This window comes from Hyperolius riggenbachi, chromosome 3 (genome assembly GCF_040937935.1).
Source record: "Hyperolius riggenbachi isolate aHypRig1 chromosome 3, aHypRig1.pri, whole genome shotgun sequence".
NCBI classification, from domain to species: domain Eukaryota; kingdom Metazoa; phylum Chordata; class Amphibia; order Anura; family Hyperoliidae; genus Hyperolius; species Hyperolius riggenbachi.
Genome location: NC_090648.1, coordinates 173,978,179 through 173,993,378, shown reverse-complemented (window position 1 = coordinate 173,993,378; position 15,200 = coordinate 173,978,179). Strand labels below are relative to the sequence as shown.

The window sequence follows — 15,200 nt, the reverse complement described above, 5'->3', positions numbered from 1 at the left end:
GTTCATTTCTCTTTTGCTTTTACTCTTATAAACAACTGTCTGATACATGTTTACAGAACATTACACAGTTCCGCTTCTGCATATAATTTTAGGAATCCAGAGGTATTGAGACAGAAAAAATTCAATTTGACGCAATTAAGAGTTTGCTTAAGAAGAACTCTTCTTCTGTCTTCTTAATTAAACGTCTTCTTCTGCTTAATTAAACTCTTAATTGCTTCTATTTGAAATTTTCTGACTTTCTCAATACCTCTGGATGCCTAAAATGATATTCAGAAGCGGAACTGTGTAATGTTCTGTAAATATGCATCAGACAGTTGTTTATAAGGGTAAAAAGAAAGTTTTGTCTCATTTTGTATTATCCATTTTTTTTCTAAAAAGCAAATAAGAAATGACATCATCCACACCAATGTTGCACAAAACAGGTTGACGCTGTTTTGCTAATTGGGGTTGCCGATTTCTATATTAATACATTATTTGACTGACTAGCTGTTCTCATAACCTGTGAACATTTCTATTACATCCCTTTCTTTGTTTCACAAAGCAGCAGTGTAAAGAATTATTTGGTTATGCCTATTGGTGCCAGAGGCAATTGCCTAGCTTACCTTTGTCTGAAAACAATCTTGGTAGGAATACAGAGGACATATACATACTTATTTAAACTGTAGGTATTAGAACTAATGAACTAGATGGAGTCAGAATCCACATATGTTGTAATGGCTCAGCACTATGACAAAGAGGTTATTTAATTAGGTTCATCCATATCTTTGAAAAGAGAATAAATATTTTAAATTATTTTAAGAAAATGTGATTCAGGATAATACCATTTATTGGCTAACTTAAAAGGGCAAGCATAAGCTTTTGGCTACCCCGCCTTCTTCAGATTTGAATCCTGTATACTGACAAGATGTTAGAGCACAAAGCTATATACATTCAACATCAAAAGGGGATACATAGATTTTTTTTGCATAACATAAATACAGGTGATTAACCTATTTTGGTTCCTGGACGTAGAAACTACGTCCAGGAACCATGCGCGCTACCGGAACAACGCGCACTCCCGGCCGCGGATTTGGTAGCCACGGAATCAATGTATCGGGCTATGGTGCCCGATCACTGATTCCTCTCCCCCTCTGAAAAAGCGACAGCTTCTCTCGGAAGCTTTGCTTTTTCTGGCCGTTCCCTCCCCGATGCGTCACTCTAAGCGTGTGTTACGCTTAGAGTGACGTCATGTAGACAAACTCATGGCCGCCATCTTGTGGCCAAAAAGTAAAACTACAACAAAAAGTAAAAAAAATTAAACTCAACACACATTTACATTAACAAACTTTGTTTAACATCCCACCCTCCCAAAAATACCCAAATAAAATGTTGAATATAAAAAAAAAATATCAATGTAAAGATGAAATATTTCTATATTTTTTTTTATTTTAAACTTGTAAATAGTGATAGATGCAAAATGGAAAAAATGCACCTTTATTTCCAAATAAAATATTGTCGCCATACATTGTGATAGGGACATAATTTTAACAGTGTAATAACCGGGACATATGGGCAAATACAATACGTGAGTTTAAATTATGGAGGCATGTATTATTTTAAAACTATAATGGCTGAAAACTGAGAAATAATGATTTTTTTCAGTTTTTTCTTATTCTCCCTGTTAAATGCATTTACAGTAAAGTGGCTCTTAGCAAAATGTACCCCCCCAAAGAAAGCCTAATTGGTAGTGTGAAAAAACAAGATATAGATCAGTTCATTGTGATAAGTAGTGATAAAGTTATAGGCTAATCAATGGGAGGTGAATATTGCTCAAGTGAAAACGACGGAACGCGAATGGGTTAAGATGCCTTCATTGAAACAGAAAATCCGAATAGGATCTTGAGAGGATATTAGCTAATTTATGACAAATCGATAAGACCCTTTGTGCACTCAATCCTCACATAACTGAGACTCAGAGTGGCACAGAGGCATTGTAAATTCTGAGTTCAAAAGTTAATTTCAAGCAGAATGGATGCAATATTTGTCTAGGCTGAAAAATAATTATGGCATTAAATACAATTAACCTCATACCAATATAAGAAATTGCTCTCCTTGTTCAATCCTCTATCTACAGATTTGAAGCAATGTATAATTTTTGTTTCTGCTATTTGCCTCTCTTTCTGAGATATATAGCCACCCTTCAGGGCAGTAACCCGAAGATCATGTAAGCTGTCTGTCTGTGGAAACGAAAGAGAGTAGGGAGTGGACGATTAGATTTGGTATAGTTAATTTTGTATCTGTGTGTCTTCATATGTTTTTACACAGAGTTTGTCCAGTTTCTCCTATGTAAGTTCCTTTGGGGCATTTTGCACACATTATCAGATATACCTGATTAGTAGAATCACAGGAAAAGTGTATTGTACTTTGTATTCCTGTTGTGTACCTGGTATTTATATTCTGTCAGTGGAATAGATGTGTCTGCAGGTCTCACACCTTTTTCTTCTCAGACACACTCCTGAAGGTCACCATCCTGTTGTCATGTTATTTTTCTAAGCCATATAACTTAGAATGGTGGTTCACTAGGATTGAGCGCCCATTTTCTGGTTCAATCAAAGCAATCTGATCGAGACTGGTGGTTTCAGTGGCGACTCCGAGCTGCGTAGTACCTGCTTTGGGTACCGCCATAGACCGTAATGGTATTATGGTCTGTAGTGGCGCAGGGGGGATTTATCCTGAAATGTCTGTACTTCGGGTGCTCACAATAGCCAGACCTTGAATAACGCTACTAGAGGACAGGCTAGGTTATCAGTAGAGGTGTATATTTCTTATATTCCTCTAATTTGCCTAGTGTGAGGAGAGTCATATATCAGCTTCTCCCCACGCCCATAACGCTGCCAATCTTATTGATTACTTTTAGCTCCTGCTTTATTTTTGCACTTGCTTTGCACTAGACTGCTCCAGTTCTCCTTGTACTGGTTTTGATAATTCTGCCACACTGAATCATAGGGCCTTACAATACATGGCCATCAGAATCAAAATACATTTTATTTGGCCAAATAAGTTTGAACTTACAGGAATTTGACTAGGCAGTTAGTAAGTCAACTTATCGATATAAAGTTGGATTGCTGGCTCAAAGTGGGGAACCTAGAGGAAACCCATCCAAACACAGAAAGTGTATGCAAACATTATGCAGACTTTCTTTTTCGGAGACAAATAAATCTTGATTCCGGTTGGCAAGAACCCAACTTCTTATCCACTGTATTGGTGTTTTGCATACAGTAATCTTAATTTTAAAAGTTTATACAATGAGAGGGAATAGCATTCTTAACCACTTGAGGACCTAGGGCTTTCTACCCCTTAACCACTTGCCGACCGCACACTCATAACGTGCGTCGGCAAAGTGGCAGCTGCAGGACCAGCGACGCAGTACTGCGTCGCCAGCTGCAGCCTAATTAATCAGGAAGCAGCCGCTCGTACGAGCGGCTGCTTCCTGTCAAATCACGGCGGGGGGCTCCGTGAATAGCCTGCGGGCCGCCGATGGCGGCTCGCAGGCTAGATGTAAACACAAGCGGAAATAATCCGCTTTGTTTACATTTGTACGGCGCTGCTGCGCAGCAGCGCCGTAAGGCAGATCGGCGATCCCCGGCCAATCAGCGGCCGGGGATCGCCGCCATGTGACAGGAGACAGCCTGTCACTGGCTGCACAGGACGGATAGCGTCCTGTGCAGCCCGGCTTACCAAAGGGGGCCAGGTAGGAGAGGGAGGGGGAGCATTTCGCCGCGGAGGGGGGCTTTGAGGTGCCCCCCCCCCGCCAGCCACTCGCAGGCAGCAGAGATCAGACCCCCCCAGCACATCATCCCCATAGGGGGGAAAAAAGGGGGGCAATCTGATCTCCCTGCCTGCACCCTGATCTGTGCTGGGGGCTGCAGAGCCCACCCAGCACAGATCAATCAAACTAGCGCTGGTCCTTAAGGGGGGGTAAAGGGTGGGTCCTCAAGTGGTTAAGGACCGGCCACTTTTTTTCCATTCAGACCACTGCAGCTTTCACGGTTTATTGCTCGCTCATACAACCTACCACCTAAATGAATTTTGGCTCCTTTTCTTGTCACTAATAAAGCTTTCTTTTGGTGCTATTTAATTGCTCCTGCGATTTTTACTTTTTATTATATTCAGCAAAAAAGACATGAATTTTGGCAAAAAAATGATTTTTTTAACTTTCTGTGCTGACAGTTTTCAAATAAAGTAAAATTTCTGTATACATGCAGCGCGAAAAATGTGGACAAACATGTTTTTGATAAAAAAAAACCCCATTCAGCGTATATTTATTGGTTTGGGTAAAAGTTATAGCGTTTACAAACTATGGTGCAAAAAGTGAATTTTCCCATTTTCAAGCATCTCTGACTTTTCTGACCCCCTGTCATGTTTCATGAGGGGCTAGAATTCCAGTATAGTATAAATACCCCCCAAATGACCCCATTTTGGAAAGAAGACATCCCAAAGTATTCACTGAGAGGCATAGTGAGTTCATAGAAGATATTAATTTTTGTCACAAGTAAGCGGAAAATGACACTTTGTGACACGAAAAAAAAAAAAAAAAAAGTTTCCATTTCTTCTAACTTGCACCAAAAAAAAATGAAATCTGCCACGGACTCACCATGCCCCTCTCTGAATACCTTGAAGGGTCTACTTTCCAAAATGGGGTCATTTGTGGGGTGTGTTTACTGTCCTGACATTTTGGGGGGTGCTAAATTGTAAGCACCCCTGTAAAGCCTAAAGGTGCTCATTGGACTTTGGACCCCTTAGCGCAGTTAGGCTGCAAAAAAGTGCCACACATGTGGTATTGCCGTACTCAGGAGAAGTAGTATAATGTGTTTTGGGGTGTATTTTTACACATACCCATGCTGGGTGGGAGAAATATCTCTGTAAATGACAATTTGTTAATTTTTTTTACACACAATTGTCCATTTACAGAGTTATTTCTCCCACCCAGCATGGGTATGTGTAAAAATACACCCCAAAACACATTGTACTACTTCTCCTGAGTACGGCGATACCACATGTGTGGCACTTTTTTGCACCCTAACTGCGCTAAAGGGCCCAAAGTCCAATGAGTACCTTTAGGATTTCACAGGTCATTTTGCGGAATTTGATTTCCAGACTACTCCTCACGGTTTAGGGCCCCTAAAATGCCAGGGCAGTATAGGAACCCCACAAATGACCCCATTTTAGAAAGAAGACACCCCAATGTATTCCGTTAGTAGCATAGCGAGTTCATAGAAGATTTTATTTTTTGTCAAAAGTTAGCGGAAAATTGATTTTTATTGTTTTTTTCACAAAGTGTCATTTTCCACTAACTTTTGACAAAAAATAAAATCTTCTATGAACTCACCATACTCCTAACGGAATACCTTGGGGTGTCTTCTTTCTAAAATGGGGTCATTTGTGGGGTTCCTATACTGCCCTGGCATTTTAGGGGCCCTAAACCGTGAGGAGTAGTCTGGAAATCAAATTCCGCAAAATGACCTGTGAAAGCCTAAAGGTGCTCATTGGACTTTGGGCCCTTTAGCGCAGTTAGGGTGCAAAAAAGTGCCACACATGTGGTATCACCGTACTCGGGAGAAGTAGTACAATGTGTTTTGGGGTGAATTTTTACACATACCCATGCTGGGTGGGAGAAATATCTCTGTAAATGGACAATTGTGTGTAAAAAAATCAAAAGATTGTCATTTGCAGAGGTATTTCTCCCACCCAGCATGGGTATGTGTAAAAATACACCCCAAAACACATTGTACTACTTCTCCCGAGTACGGCAATACCACATGTGTGGCACTTTTTTGCACCCTAACTGCGCTAAAGGGCCCAAAGTCCAATGAGCACCTTTAGGCTTTCACAGGTCATTTTGCGGAATTTGATTTCCAGACTACTCCTCACGGTTTAGGGCCCCTAAAATGCCAGGGCAGTATAGGAACCCCACAAATGACCCCATTTTAGAAAGAAGACACCCCAAGGTATTCCGTTAGGAGTATGGTGAGTTCATAGAAGATTTTATTTTTTGTCACAAGTTAGCGGAAAATGACACTTTGTGAAAAAAACAATACAAATCAATTTTCCGCTAACTTTTGACAAAAAATAAAATCTTCTATGAACTCACCATACTCCTAACGGAATACCTTGGGGTGTCTTCTTTCTAAAATGGGGTCATTTGTGGGGTTCCTATACTGCCCTGGCATTTTAGGGGCCCTAAACCGTGAGGAGGAGTCTGGAAATCAAATTCCGCAAAATGACCTGTGAAATCCTAAAGGTACTCATTGGACTTTGGGCCCTTTAGCGCAGTTAGGGTGCAAAAAAGTGCCACACATGTGGTATCGCCGTACTCGGGAGAAGTAGTACAATGTGTTTTGGGGTGTATTTTTACACATACCCATGCTGGGTGGGAGAAATAACTCTGTAAATGGACAATTGTGTGTAAAAAAATCAAAAGATTGTCATTTACAGAGGTATTTCTCCCACCCAGTATGGGTATATGTAAAAATACACCCCAAAACACATTGTACTACTTCTCCCGAGTACGGCGATACCACATGTGTGGCACCTTTTTGCACCCTAACTGCGCTAAGGGGTCCAGAGTCCAATGAGTACCTTTAGGCTTTACAGGGGTGCTCAAAATTTAGCACCCCGCCCACTTGCCAGGACAGTTAACAAACCCCACAAATGACTCCATTTTGGAAAGAATACACAACAAGGTATTCCATGAGGGGAATGGTGAGGTCATTGAAAATTTTATTTTTTGTCACAAGTTAACGGAAAATGACACTTTGTTAAAAAAAAAATAAAAAAAAAAATTCTGCTAACTTGTGACAAAAACTAAAATCTTTTATGAACTCACCGTGCACCTCACATAATACTTTAGGGTGTCCTCTTTCCAAAATGGGGTCATTTGTGGAGTCTGTCCTGGCATTTTAGGGTCTCTGCAATCATTACATGTATGGCCAGTATTAGGAGTTTCTGCTATACTCCTTATATTGGGTATACAAGTAATGCACTCTGGGCTGAAAGGAAAAATGAACGGCAAACATACCTTGCTCCACATCAATGGCAGATCTTCCTCCACATCAATGGCAGTGATAACCTCAGGAGAGAGACACCCCGTGCCACCCTGCACTCAGGGTGAGCCACCAACTTATGTGACTGGGCCTCAGAACTTTAGTATACAGCATTATGCCTGTAGGATACAGCAATATGCCTGCCAATAGAGATGACTCTGTGTGGCATTAAAGCATCATCATAGGCCCAAATCACATATAAACCGGGGGTGTCCACACTCAAGGGAAATTCAAACATGCCGTCTTATATCGCCAACCCAGGACAGATCAGCAATATCAAGCTTGGAAACCGATCCTTCTTCCCATTTTTATGCTTACCCGTTTGGTCTTCAAGCTTACCTCTCCTCTCCCTGCGACAATGTGCGAAAGACCACTGAGTGTGTGCCTACTCCTGTGTCTGGAGTTCCCTAGGTTCTAATAGTGTACCTGCTCGTGGTACCTCTCAAAACACGGCCCTACGCATAGACCAGGCTGGTCAGGACAGCGGGGACAATAATAAACGGTGTCACTCCTTGTTCCAGCCCTGCTGCAGACACGGCAACGTTTTCTTCGGATGCGTTGACCTGGGGCACACGGAAGCTGATAGGCGTAATGCCTTCCATGCAGTCGGCTAGTTGCATCTGGGGGGGGGGGCCTGGCACCTCCTGGATACAGGATGTCCATAATGATCTCTTCCTGAAATTGGAGGAAAGATCCAGTTCTCCCAGCCTTACTGTAGAGAACAAAGCTGTTGTAAACTGCCAATTGAATCAGATAAAAAGACACTTTCTTATACCAGCGTCTTGTTTTCCGGGTAACTAAATAGGGCGCTAACCTCTGGTCATTGAAGTCCACCCCTCCCATGTTGACATTATATTCGTGGACGACAAGGGGCTTTTCAATGACCGCAGTTGCCCGTTGAATTTGGACTGTCGTGTCTGTGTGAATGGTGGACAGAAAGTAAACGTCCCTCTTGTCCCTCCATTTCACCGCGAGCAGGTCTTCAGTACGCAAGGCGACCCTCTGCCCCCGTAAAAGTCTGGTGGTAACGAGCCGTTGGGGGAAGCCCTGGCGACTAGGCCGCGCAGTGCCACAGCATCGGATTCCTTCTAACTTTAAGTGCTGAAAGAGGGCCACACTTGTGTAATAATTGTCCACAAAAAGATGGTACCCCTTCTGGAACAAGGGTGACACCAAGTCCCACACAACCTTTCCACTGCTCCCCAGGTAGTCAGGGCATCCGACCGGCTCCAATTTTGAGTCTTTTCCCTCATAGACCCTAAAACGACATGTATAGCCTGTGGCCCTTTCACAGAGCTTATACAGTTTCACCCCATACCGGGCGCGCTTGCTTGGGATGTACTGTTTGATGCCAAGGCGCCCGGTAAAGCGTAAGAGGGACTCGTCTACGCAGATGTTCTGTTCAGGGATATAAGCATCTGCAAATGTTGATGACAGGTGGTCTATGAGGGGCCGAATTTTGTGGAGCCGGTCATAAGCAGGGTGGCCCTTTTCATGACAGGTTTTGTCGTCGTTGAAGTGCAGGAAGCGCAGGATGGACTCAAATCGTGTCCTGGACATGGCAGCAGGGTACAAGGGAACATGATTTACTGGGTTCGTAGACCAATACGACCGCAGTACATTCTGTTTCATTAGTCCCAAGTGAAGGATAAGGGCCAAAAAGATTTTAATGTCGGAAACTTGGACTGGTTTCCACCCGAAAGGCTGGGCATACATGCTCTCCGGGTGCTCGGTGATGAATTGTGTGGCTTTACGGTTGGTCTCAACCACAATTAAGTCCAAGAGAACCTGGGTGATGAACAGCTGCAAAAAGTCTAGGGCCGTTCCTAGATGAGCTGTCGCCACCTGGACTCCAGACTGGGCGGTGAAAGGGGGCACTACGGGTGCGGCGGAATCAGGGGATTGCCAATCTGGTTGTGCCAGCACCTCTGGGAGTCTATGGGTACTACGGGCCCGTTTTCTTCTTGGTGGCTGCGACGGGGGTACTACTGCACTTGCCACCGTACCAGTTTCAACTTCCATGCTGACGCTCACCACTTCGTCAGGGTCTACGGAAGCACTGGCACTAAGTCCAGGAGATGCTGCGCTGCTGGTGCCTGCCTCACCAAGAAAACTATCAACAGCGCTAGCACCACCCTGCTGCCCTTGAGGCGGATCCTGCGCCACCTGCGGTCTAACGACTTGGGGTCTGGTACGCCTGGCTCTAGCCGGGACCATAGCCTCGTCATCAGTATCGGTCAGGGAACCACTGCTTTCTACAGGTTCAAAATCGGACCCGGAAGATTCGACGGATGATTCTTCCCAAAAGAACTCATCCGACTGGTCCATGTACCTGTATACCTCGTCATCGGAAAGCCCCCTTCTTGCCATTTTGGATTGCTAAATTTATGGGGTTTTCCTCCGAGACTACCCAGAAAAAAAGAGCACCTACCTAGCAAAAAGGGAGTATTTGAGAGGTATTGGGGTTGGTGGGAAGTGGGGTCTCAGAGGCAATCAAACAATCACGGGACAATCAAATCCAATTACAGCACAATCGACTTCAATCACAGCACAAGCAGATCTGATGCACTCGGAAGGTGATGGGGGGAGGGTGGGATTGGGTGTGGCGGGAAGTGGGGTCTCAGGCAATCAAACAATCACGGGGCAATCGAAGCCGATCACGGGACAATCAAATACAATTACAGCACAATCGACTCCAATCACAGCACAAGCAAATCTGATGCACTCGGAAGGTGGTGGTTGGAGGTGGTGGGGGGTGGGGGGGTGGGGTTGGGTGTGGTGGGGGGGAGGGTGGGGTTGGGTGTGGCGGGAAGTGGGGTCTCAGGCAATCAAACAATCACGGGGCAATCGAAGCCGATCACGGGACAATCAAATACAATTACAGCACAATCGACTCCAATCACAGCCCAATCAAATCTGATGCACTCGGAAGGTGATGGGGGAGGGTGGGATTGGGTGTGGCGGGAAGTGGGGTCTCAGGCAATCAAACAATCACGGGGCAATCGAAGTCGATCACGGGACAATCAAATACAATTACAGCACAATCGACTCCAATCACAGCACAAGCAAATCTGATGCACTCGGAAGGTGGTGGTTGGAGGTGGTGGGGGGGGGGGGGGGGTGGGGTTGGGTGTGGTGGGGGGGAGGGTGGGGTTGGGTGTGGCGGGAAGTGGGGTCTCAGGCAATCAAACAATCACGGGGCAATCGAAGCCGATCACGGGACAATCAAATACAATTACACCACAATTGAATACAAGCGCAGCACAATCGAATACAAGCGCAGCACAGTCAAATACAATGCACTTGGACGGTGATTAGGGGGGGGGTCTGAGGGCGATTTGAGGGGATGGGGGGTTGATCAGGAGCCTGCACGGGGCAGACTGAGTCCTGATCTGATGAGAGGCAGACACAGGGGGTTACTGATCAAAGATCAGTTAGTGATTGCTGGGGAGGACAGATGTAAACAAACAGCAGGGGATGTAATCAGAAGGGGGGTACGAGGGCAATCGAGGGCCTGGGCAGGTGATCGGTTACCCCCGCGGGGCAGTTAGGGTCTGCTCTGATGGGTGGGGGTGCTGAGGGCTGATGGACAGGTGATAGACAGGTGATCAGAGGGGGATCAGAGGGGGATCAGAGGGTAATGTAGCTGTATACAAATGTATACAGTATACAGGGGGGTAGTCTGGGATGGGGTGTGGGGGTGATCTAAAGGTAGGGAGGGGGGATCAGGGGTGACTAGGAGGCAGTTAGGGACCTAAACTAAGGGGCAGCGTCGCTAGTTAGTGGCAGGTGGGGGGGGTGGGGGTTTTGCAGGGGTGCAAGGGTGCTGGGCAGGGGTCTGCTGGGGTGATCAGGGGGGGTATGAGGCCTGGGGTGGGTGATCAGGGAGGCTGTGGGCAAAATCAAGCTGCGTGCAGTGTCACTTACAAAGTGCTTCCTCCTCGCTGGTGGTCTCTGGAACAATGAGACCACGAGGCGAGGAGGAAGCACGTATAAGGCACTTTGTTTACCTAACAAAGTGCCTTATACTCCCTGATTGGTGGATCCTGCGGATTCCTCCGCTCGCCGGCTCTGCTAAGTGGCCGGCGAGCGGAGACAAAATGCCCGTGCTTCGATCCCGGGCGGAGGATCGCGTCACGGATGACGCGATCGCTCCGCCCATGCCCTTAAATGGACTGCCGCCTCTGTGGGTGAGGCCGTCCTGCAGGGCTCCACTTCCCCGCCGCCCCTGTGTAGTGGGCGGTCGGGAAGTGGTTAAAGAGGAACTGTCGCGAAAATCTTAAAGGATACCCAGAGTGACATGTGACATGATGAGATAGACATGTGTATGTACAGTGCCTAGCACACAAATAACTACGCTCTGTTCCTTTTTTTTTTTCTCTGCCTGAAAGAGTTAAGTATCAGGTATGTAAGTGGCTGACTCAGTCCTGACTCAGACAGGAAGTGACTACAGTGTGACCCCTTACTGATAAGAAATTCCAACTTTAAAACACTTTCCTAGCAGAAAATGGCTTCTCAGAGCAAGAAAGAGGTAAAATGGGGAATTTCTTATCAGTGAGGGTCACACTGTAGTCACTTCCTGTCTGAGTCAGGACTGAGTCAGCCACTTACATACCTGATATTTAACTCTTTCAGGCAGAGAAAGAAAAAAGGAACACATCACAGTTATCTGTGTGCTAGGCACTGTACATACACATGTCTATCTCATCATGTCACATGTCACTTCAGGTATCCTTTAAAATTTAAAACACATACAAATAAGAAGTACATTTCTCCCAGAGTAAAATGAGCCATAAATTACTTTTCTCCTATGTTCCTGTCACTTACAATAAGAAGTAGAAATCTGTCATTACCGACAGATTTTGGACTAGCCCATCTTCTCATAGGGGGTTTCTCAGGGTTTTCTTTATTTTTAAAAGCACTTAGTGAATGGAAGTTGCTCCGTCCAACTGCCAAAATAGTGTACAGCGAGCAGGGAGGCTGGTCAGCATCTTTGTATAAATATTTTTCAGGCCGTGCTGAGCATCACCCAATGGAGAGATAGACTAGCCCAAAACCTGTCAGTAATGTCCGATTTCTACTCCCTATTGTAAGTGACAGCAACATAGGAGAAAAGTAATTTATGGCTCATTTTACTCTGGGAGAAATGTACTTATTTTTTGTATATGTTTTAAATTTTAAGATTTTCACGACAGTTCTTCTTTAAAGCCTTGCCATGCTTATATTTCTCATTCTTTAATAGTGTTGCCTGATAAACGTGACTGTCCATGGTCTGCACTCCACAAAGCCTATGGCCTAAAGCCTATGACCTAGAGGGAATGCTATACATGGAACACAGAGAAGGGGCACTACCTCACATGGAAGAGGGTTCTGCACATCAAATCACATGTGTGTACTAGAAGAGGAAGGGTCTTAAAAGGCTCAGAGATCATTAAAAAAACACAGGAATGAAGCCTAATATACTGTAGTATATTTCTTAATAAAATGAATAAATACAGTATATAGAAAGAAACTCACAGACCAAGGTTGCCTATGCAAGCAAGTACTACAAGCACGTTATGAGGTAAGACCGTCTCCACTCAGCCTCTAAGGTCTTCATCAATTAAAGTGTGCCTGAGGCGAAGAACTGAGCAGTATTTATACTTACCTGGGGCTTCCTCCTGCCCCATGTACTCTGTTGCCTTCCTCACTGTCCTCTCTGCATGCCCACATTGCCAGAAAAGTTCTGTGTCTGCACAGAATGCTCCCGGGCAGGGGAGCGTGATGGGGGTGCGCACATTGCTGGGCTGTGCATGCGCACTGCAGCACGACTGACAAGATCACAGAGAGAGATTGTGGAAGAATGGAGCCGCCTGGGAGGCAACAGAGTACATGGGGCTTGATAGAGCCCCAGGTAAGTATAAATACTGCTCAGCTCTTAGTCTCCGGTTTACTTTAAGTGATTGTTCTCCAATAAAAATACATTTATGAACATAAAAAAGAGATTATAAATAAATAACACTGAAATCACATTGCCAATGCTTATACTGGAACAGAATGTAACTGCACTGAAACCGCAGGTACCCTTGCTGCACATAGGAGGTGGTGACATGATGTGTGCACTGCTAAGATCGCTGTGCACGGTCTTCGCATGGGAATTTTAGCATAATTTAGTGAATCAACCCCAATGTAACCCCTTTTTGTTTATTAGAGAAACACATTTACTTATACAGATCTGTGTATTAGGCTAAAAGAGGAACATACGAGGAAGAGAGACAAAGGTATTTACTTACAAGTGAGGGAGAATTGTAAACTGTAATCAGTGTAACCCAGCTCCAAAAGCCACTTCATGTTCTCCATCATGCAGCCACACCTTCAGGGAATACAAATGCCTGCTCTGGCCGATAGCATCTTGAATCTCTTTTGGAATGACCTACACATAAAGTAAACAAGATTGAGTTCCACTTTATCAGCTGAACGTCACCCTTATTATCAGCGAATGTCTGCTGACTGAAGTGCTTTTCTTGTTGTCACTGCACTGTGTGTTGTAGTAGTTTCCTCTCAGAAGACGCACACCTTTGTTACAAGAGGACTCCAATTGTAGAAACCATTTCTGTCTGTCAGCGCTGTGTCAGCATCTCTTAATGATAAACACGTCTGTTTTAGGATGTCTTTTAGTGAAGCAGATGTCAAACATAGTGCATTAGTCAGTTTTAGTGTCTTTCAGGTGAGCAGAAAGAAGACATTTGAATTGTAGTTTGAGTTGATCATTGTGTAAAAAACACACAAATAAAAGCTTGAAATGGAAAATACCTTTTAGGCCTGGAACCCACTAGAAAGTGCAATCGCTAGCGATTTGTGATAGCCTTTTGCAAGCGATTTTTGGAGTGATTTCCCTGCTCATATGCAATTTATTAGAATGAAAATGCTTTCAAAATGCTGCGTGCCCTGCTATTTGCTTAATCGCAATCGCTTTAGTTGAATCTGTCCCATCCATTTACATTGGCAGAGCGTTTAGGGAACTCACTAGTGATTTAAAGCATTCTCTAAATGCTAAAAAAAAAACCACTCTAGTGGGTTCCAGGCCTCAATAACATTTTATCGCAAAACGATTTGTATGGTTGACCTATTATAGCAATTTTACAAGATACAAATGTCTATAAAACAACTTGATTTTTTCTGTTTAGAAAAGCCCGTCTGTTTATTATTACTGTGTATTTATATATCACTGACATCTTCCACAGCACTTTACATAGCATATATTATCATGTCACTAGCTGTCCCTCAGACGCACTCACACGCTGAACTGCCATTGCCTAAAAAAAACGATGGGTCAGGAGAGAACTATTTAAGAAAAGTGTTTCAATGATGTAAAGGAATGCGATTGTCGTCCATATAGTACGATCCCTCCTGGTGGGTTGTTTTGGACAATAATGTGACAGCAGGAACGCAATGGATCGGGACAGCGGCGCCGCACGTTATCCGCATGTTGTGTCAGGTACAGTAAGGGCCCTTTCACACTGGCAGATGAATTGTGTGCTCAGCAAGCAGTTGCCAGGCAGTAGTGAGCAGTTTAAAGGCAGCAGCAAGCATTTACTAAGCAGTACCAAGCAGTTGTGAGAGTTCGACAGGCTTTTCAATGGCTTCATCAACTTTCCATGTGAAAGGGCCCTTAAGCATACAGTGAATGAAAAGTGTGCTTCACTTAACTGACAACTCGCACTGCATGCAGGTTGCCATACCCAGCCTGTTATAACACAATGCACCCGCCATACTGTGGGCATTGCACAGATGGTACATTGCAGTGCAGTAAGTTGCGTTACAAAACGGCTATTATGCCAAACAGCATTGCACCACTGTCAATGTAGCCTGAGTCATTCGTACCGAATGAAGATAAACAATCGCAGTATTCAATTTACTCAAGTGTGGTGAATTACGCACTTCCATGGGGATCACTCAGTTTATAGGGACATTGATTGAGCATGTGCATGGGCCTTACTGCCTACCATTATCAGCCATTGTCTTATGTTCCTATTGTATACTAAGGACAATTGGGGGCTTTTGTAATTGTATATTTTGGGGAAATGGGAGGAAACTGCAGTAGTGGAGAAAATACACACCAACACGGGAGAAGATATT

General features: G+C 44.5%; 2 protein-coding genes across 3 annotated transcripts in view; one reads left to right on the top strand and one right to left on the bottom strand.

Moving 5' to 3' along the window:
- Positions 1-15,200, bottom strand: part of PPIP5K1 (diphosphoinositol pentakisphosphate kinase 1) — a 508,717-nt gene that overhangs the window by 137,668 nt on the left and 355,849 nt on the right. For both annotated transcript variants that reach the window (XR_011030280.1, XR_011030281.1), the window contains one exon: positions 13,355-13,494. The gene's annotated coding sequence lies outside the window, so the exon portion shown is untranslated. The remainder of the gene's footprint in view (positions 1-13,354; positions 13,495-15,200) is intronic.
- Positions 1-15,200, top strand: part of MAP1A (microtubule associated protein 1A) — a 228,180-nt gene that overhangs the window by 172,529 nt on the left and 40,451 nt on the right. The window lies entirely within an intron of this gene.